General features: G+C 55.7%; 1 protein-coding gene across 1 annotated transcript in view; it reads right to left on the bottom strand.

Moving 5' to 3' along the window:
- The window catches only part of LOC147020301 (laminin subunit alpha-1-like), a 309126-nt gene that overhangs the window by 292939 nt on the left and 8687 nt on the right, over positions 1–7500 (bottom strand). The gene's annotated exons all lie outside the window — the stretch shown is intronic.

Consider the following 7500-nt stretch of genomic DNA (forward strand, 5'->3'; position numbering starts at 1 on the left):
GGAATAAGGGAGAGCTAACGTCCTGTGTCGAGGGCCAACGAAGCCTCAGAATGGCCTCCCCAGAGTTCGGCGATCTATAACCAAAGTGGGTCCAGCGGCCCACAACGACAGCGAGGGGATGGATGGTGCGGAGGGGTACATCTCCTAATCTACCCTATCCATTTAACTGCTAAACTACCCCGGGGCTTTCAACAAGCGCCTCTCGCTTAAACTATTGGTTCTAACAACCCAGATTCCCGTTGCCTGTGTTGGTGTCCTTACAATTTCGGGCCTCGCCCCCCAATTTTCTCTCCGTGCCCTCACACGGTCTCCTGGCTGGGACACGTGGCTCCCTTTGGCAGGCACGACCCTCTGCCGAATCTCCCGCTATGGCACCCCGGGCACTACACTGCCTCCGAGCCTACCAGCTCCCTAACACCGGGGAGTGCCCCCCATGGCACCTCCCCTGAAACGCACACGTGGCAGGCCGGCCTCCCGGGCCCCTTTCCGAGGGTCACCCGTGCCCACAACACTGCCCACGCGGCTAATGGCGCCCCGGGCCCCCGCACCAAGCAGGCGCACCCGTGCCCACTACTCTATCCCGGCCCCCCATGGGCCCTTGGCCTACCGCGGCCGACTAGCCTGGTGCCCGGGGTACCCACTCAGCGATACTCACCTTTCGCAGCCACGCTCCCAAGCCCGTCAACAGGGCTCCTGCACCCCTCCAAATGGGTCTCGAGCCTACTTTCCCACCAACAGCAAAACGACCTCCATTTTCAATTTGACTAACCCAGCTAACTCACTTTACTCTGACCCCGGGGTCCCTTGGGCGGGAGTCACTCCTCCCCCCAATCACTCATCGCACCATGCATTCCCCATTCGCTCCATTCACACAGACCCGCTGGCCTCACTCACTCACCAAGCACATGCTTCCAATTCACTCACCAACAACTCTTCAACACACACACCACTGAACTCTGCCATCCTCCTAACTACATCCCCTAACTAACTCGTGCTCCCACGTCGTCCCTTAAACTATAGCACGTTCAATTTAACCTACGTAGCTAAGCTACGTCCCCTCTACACATTCATAAGTCTGTCCATGTCTCCAAATAAATCATTTTATTTTCCAACCTAAATCTGGCAACAATCCCTCTAACTAATCCATTCCACGGACTCCATGAGGACTTACCCCTGCCCCATGAAGTCGGTCTAACTAAGCTAACCCTTCCCCCTAACTAGTTTTCATCCTGTGCCCAGGTAAGGGGGTCTTTCACCCCTTGCCCAGGAATCCTGCACACCCGAAAGTGAGCCTTGCTTCTTCTTTTTTTTTCCCATGCGCAGCACCTGCGCGGCAACTCAGAGCTCGCGCACTTTGCACCTGTCCGTGACGTCATGCAGCTGCACGTGTTCCTCGTCCCTCCTTGGACGGTACCATCCGGCAGAGATACCACTCCTGCCGGATTCCAACCACACGTGCAGCCATGACGTCACCGTGCGCAAAAAAAAAACACAAGCCCCACGTCTCGAGGGGTTTCCCACGCGAACACATGTGCTTTGCCCGTTGGAGCTGAACACACACGATCGCGTGGAGAACCCGTCCGGTCCAAATCCATTTACCTGCCTAAACTTTGTCCGTCCGCGGGATCGGCAAATCCACCGCGTGCGTTTCCGGACCGGGACTTCACTCTCGCAAGCGAGCACGTGGTGGTCTCGTGCGTTGCACAGCACGAACCTCGTGCTCGCGGCTGGGTGAACCCGGCACGGTCCCCGAAACAACTACAGCCGCTACTCGGCTTTCGTTCCTCTGTCGTCGTCTCCGTCTCCATTCCACACACGCATCAGGTCAGGGTCAGGTATGGGAGCATGTGCCAGAACAGCGCGTCGCTGCGTCCACTTTCCGCCGGTACTCCAGAGGCCTCCGTCTGGCCATCCCCCAGGCAGATGCCAGGCCCATCCCCATCTCCTTGAGATGATGGTCAACCTGCTGTAACCATGAGGCACGTGGTCGGCCCACTGGCCTCCTCCACTCATGAGACTCCCTCGCTGAGAGAATCTGGTGAGCAGGATCAGCGTCAGGAAAACGAGCCACATGTCCATACAGCCGCAGCTGACGCTCACGGACTATGCAGGTAACAAATCTCATCCGAGTCTCTCTCAGCAACCGCTCGTTGGACACAAAATCCGACCAGCGATAGCCAAGGATTCTCCGAAGAGACCTGGTACCAAAGGAATTAAGTCTCCGTCTCAGATCCTTGGTCAAAGTCCAAGTCTCGCACCCATAGAGCAAGACTGGAAGTACCAAGGACCTGAAGACTCGGACTTTCGTCCTCCCGCACAGGTACCGGCAGCGCCACACCCCATGATCCAGTGAATCCATGACTCCCCAGGCCCGACCCAGACGTCTATTGACCTCCGGCTCACAACCTGCGGAGACATGAATATCACTGCCAAGGTAAGTGAATCTATCCACGACCTCAACATCCTCACCACAAACAGACACAGACAGGACAGCAGCATCCAAGATGTCACCGAAAGCCTGGATCTTTGTTTTGACCCAAGAAATCCGTAATCCCAACGGCTCCGACTCCTCATTCAGCACCTCGAGGGCCCCCAAGAGGATGTCTAAAGTCTCCGCAAAGATGACTGCATCATCTGCAAAATCAAGGTCCGAGATCTTGACATTGCCAAACGATGCACCGCAACTTGATCTCTCCGACATCCTCCCAAAAATCCAGTCCATACAAGTGCTGAAAAGTGTGGGGGCAAGTACACATCCCTGACGAACTCCAGTAACAACTGGAAATAAGTCAGAGGCGGTACCACCACACTTCACAGCACTCTCAGTACCAGAGTAGAGTTCAGACATCAGATCGATCAGTTTCGGTGGCACCCCACGAAGACCAAGAATCCTCCAGAGGACATCCCGATTCACTGAATCGAACGCTTTACAGAGATCAACATAGGCTGCAAGCAGCCCCTGCCGAAACTCTCGTCTGCGTTCGGTGAGTACACGAAGTGCAAGGATACGGTCAATCGTTGACCTCTTTGGTGTAAAGCCTGACTGCTCTGGACGCTGGTGCTCAAGCAGATGGTGGCGAACCCTATCAAGAATTATCCGAGCAAAGACCTTGCCCGGCACTGAGAGCAGCGTCACCCCTCGGTAGTTGTTGCAGTCTTGGCGATCACCCTTCCCTTTCCAGAGAGGGACAACAAGGCCCCTCTTCCAGTCAGTTGGGATGATGCCTGTGTTCCAGGCAGAGCACAAAACTGCATGCAACGACACGAGTGCAGCATTTCCACCAGCCTTGAGAAGTTCGGCATGGATGCCACAGATCCCTGGAGCTTTGCCCCGTTTCAACTGGTTCACCGCAGCCCGTGTTTCCACAAGCGATGGTGGACCACAGTTGATTCGAGGGTCAGCAACAGGGATTGTAACACCCTTGACGTCCAACTCGACAGCTGGGGGATCAGCCTGGTACAACCGCTCGAAGTAACCGGCCCAGCGGGCCTTCACTTCAGACTCCTCTGTCAAGAGCCTACCACTCTCTGCTCGAACTGCAGTGCTCCGAGGGATGGGCTTGGATGAACGTAATGCGCGAATTCCCCTGTAAGCGGGACGAGAATCACCTGTCCACAGGTGATGCTCTACCCCCTCACAGATTCCTCGCACATAGGCCTCCTTGTCCACCCTCAGTGCACGTACAGTTTTACGCCTCAGCTCCCTGAACAGCTCAGCTCTGCCATTCAGCCTGGCCCTGCGACTCTGGTCAATGGTATCCAGTGTCCCTTGAGAGACAAAATTCTTCTTTGCCCTGCGGTGAACTCCAAGGCATCCACCGGCAACATCAAGGACGGTGGTCTTGAAGGTGTTCCACAACTCTTCAGGACCCCCCAAAGCACCCAGACCCCCCAAGTGTCCACTCAGCCTGTTCGCAAACTCCTCAGCTACTCTCTCATCCCTGAGCTTGGCAACATCCAGCCTAGGCTGGGATGGTACCATTCTCCAGGATTTAAGGTGCAGCTTTAGAGTTGCTACAACAAGCCTGTGGTCAGTATTGAGGAACTGAGCACTCCGGTAGACCCTGCAGTTCTGGATCATCCTCCAGCGACCGTCAATGAGGACATGGTCAATCTCCTTTGCCACACCGCCAGCGTTGGAATACCAAGTCCAGCGATGAGCTTGCGGGCGCTGAAACCATGAACCAGCCACCCTAAGTCCATGACTTCTTGCAAAGTCAAGGAACTTAGTGCTATTCTGGTTCATAGTTCCTGACCCATGGGGACCAACACACACCTCATAACCATCCCTATCAGTTCCAGTCGATGCATTGAAATCCCCCAAGACTAGAAGTGTATCTCGTCTGGGGCACTGATCAACCACAGACTCGAGTGTGGCGTAGAATGTGTCCTTCACGGTAACATCACTCGCCTCAGTCGGAGCATAAATAGAGACCAGGGAAATGACACCTAAGGAGTGACGAATCCTTAATCTCATAATACGCTCGTTGACCGGTGTTACCTCAATTATCATTGGGGTCAGCTTATTGGACACAGCTACAGCAACTCCTTGGGTATGGTAACCATCAGAGCAACCAGACCAATAGTAGGTGTAACCACCCACCATTATCTCGCCGCAATCCGGTCTCCGAACTTCAGAGAGAGCTGCAACCCCGATGTCCAAACGCTTGAGCTCAGATGATAACAGAGACAGGTGATCATCCTCTCTTAGGGATAGGACATTCCAGGCACCCACCCGAAGGGACCGCCTCAGGTTAACCCAAGGAGACCGCCGTCTGGTGGACGACACCTCAGCACCACTCCGACACACTCTCCCGCAATCTGACCCAGGGATGTTACCCCGTGGTTTCCTCCTATCAAAGATTGGGGGTCCCGAAGGCTTTGCCCCAATCCCATCATCCGGTGAGCTGCCCTGCGAAGGGAAGCTGCACAGGAGGTACTCCCACGGAGTGGGTTTTCAGATTTTTTTGCGTTTTTGCGTTTTGCGGAATGAAGCGTTTTACGGTGGCTGGAGTGCAAATCCTGCCACCAACCTCCTAATAAGAAGTAGCCCAACTGCAGGAGGACGTCCGCAGACACAGTTGGGCACTAGATATGGATGGCCGTTGGCTCACAATTAGCTCCTCCGCCCTTTGACAGGTTTTGTTTTTAATCCTGCTGGGTGTCCATATCCAAACACCCTCCTCACCAGAAAACCTGGTGGGGGAGACGGTTTAGTCGCCGACAACCCGACCATGGAACAGGTTAGTACAGGTTTACATGGTACCTGTAGCAGGTCACAGATCGAACCTGACCTGACGCATACCTGCGTGTTACGACGCACACAGTCCACTCCATCACATTCACAAGGGGAGACGCGGCTGCGTGCTCCCGCATGCCGACCGACATCTCCCTTACATACCGCTCTCTCACACACACGGTCTCCCTTGCACACAGCGACCTTGCACACGGCCGTTCACTCACGCGTGCGGGGGCACTCACCCGCGGTGCCTCACTCGCACTCCGTGCCTCATCCACACACGCGGGGGCACTCACCCGCGGTGCCTCATCCACACTGGCCGTTTCATCCACACACGCGGGGGCACTAACCCGCGGTGCCTCACTCACACTGGCCGTTTCACTCACACACACGGCCTCACTCACACACGGTGCCTCATCCACACACGGCGTGCTGGGAAGCACGTACCCTGGCACCATCGCCACCACACCACTCACACACGGGGTCGCTTCCACACACGGGGACGCACTCACGCCTTGCACCACACACACAGGGACAACCACACTGGGGATTTGTGTCCCCACAAGGGTCTCCGGGGCCTCTACACCCCCCAAGCTCTCCGTGCACCCGTCCACAGCACCCGTCCCCTCAACCTCGTGAAGCACGACCGAACTCACCTGGTCGTGACTCACCTCAAGGGGGCATACTCCCTCCCCTCGTTCCTGGAGGAGGCCATCCAGGTGCTCGCACTGGGTCCCCACACGCTCCGCGAGCTCACCCCCATTGTCCTCCACTACCTCCGTGTGTGTGTGTGCGTCACTTACCCCGTCCTCACCGTGCAGTCTCTCCTCTATCGTTCCCTTCCCGGCTACCGTCACTGCCAACTCTTCACCCTTTACCTCCCTTGTCTCCACTATTATTTCCGTTGTCACGGCCTTCATGCCCGCCTGCAGGCATCGGCCCATGTTCTGCGTCGCACCCCACAGTTCTTTCATTTGCTTGTTCATGTCTTTCATTACGTTTTTCATATTCGCAACCATTTTTTCGATCATTTCCGCATTCATCTTTTCGTTCATTGCCGCCAGCATGGCGCATAGCTGGGCCATGTCGGATGCACTCAGGTGAGCCGTTCCGGCAGGGATCGGGGAAGGGTTTTGGTGGAGAGGGGGGGGGGGAGGTGTCATACACTGCGGCCGCTGCCGCACCCATTTCGGGCTCTGGGTTCAGTTGGGCGAGTCCGTGTTCCTGCACAATCAACATTTCCTGCTCGGGGATTCCATCCTGGACCATGGATTCTACACATTCTACATCCATTTCTAATACCCCCGGCTCCCGCTCGCCTTGAGACGCCATCTTGCTTCTCTTAAAGGGTTAATTTCGCTCGCTCGTAATTTGGAGGGAATCGGGGGTCGCTTCTCTCACCCCTGGACCGATTCCCGTGAATTTAGCCGGAGACAGGAGAGCCTGTTTTCCTGTTCTCCGATACCAGTGCCGCGAGGAGGGCGATGAATTTGTATCGCACGACCTGACACCAGTGTTGCGGTATTCGCGCCCGCCGGCGTGCTGACGGCCACGTAACTCGAATCGCGGCACGTCGCCCACCGGACGGACAATCCAGTCGTGACCCTCTCGGACTAACGCCGGGAACCAGTCACGGGTGGACCTTTCGGTCTCACCGCGATCGAGCCAATCAGCCCACGCGTGGGATAGGGTTGCTCGCCAAATTCGACCTACCTAAGTACCCACGCGGAGGGTAGACCGGGCGATTGCACCTCGCCGCAGATCGACTTCGGACACGGGCCACTTAAGCGACCCGTTCCGTACTATCAGAATAACCGAGCGGTGTTATCGTCGACCTCGACGGTTCGATTAATTATCGGGTGTACTTAGCCCACTACCAACCCTTTACGTGAAGCAAGATGAGGGTTCAATGGGAGAAATGACGAAGCGAAGCGGGAAACAGTTCAACAATAAAGCACATTTATTCGCGGCACACGGGAAGCACACAAATACAATTCCACCAAATGCACACAAAAAAAAGAAAACACAATTCCATTTACACAAAAAGCAAATACAAAAGTGAAAACACAGTGCAGAGCTAATACCGACGACCGAGCACACGGCAACACTTATACAATTCTACTTCACAGACGGCGCCGACAACACATACCCAAAACCAAGGAAAGAATACCCTCAAGAATGAGGCGGGCCTGAGGCCGAGACCGGGTCGCGCCTACCCGTCTGGTGATGAGACGCGGAGCGGCGATGGCGCCTCACTCCGC

Source organism: Eptatretus burgeri, chromosome 9 (assembly GCF_056783735.1).
Source record: "Eptatretus burgeri isolate ZD-2024b chromosome 9, Ebu_testis_v1, whole genome shotgun sequence".
NCBI lineage: Eukaryota > Metazoa > Chordata > Myxini > Myxiniformes > Myxinidae > Eptatretus > Eptatretus burgeri.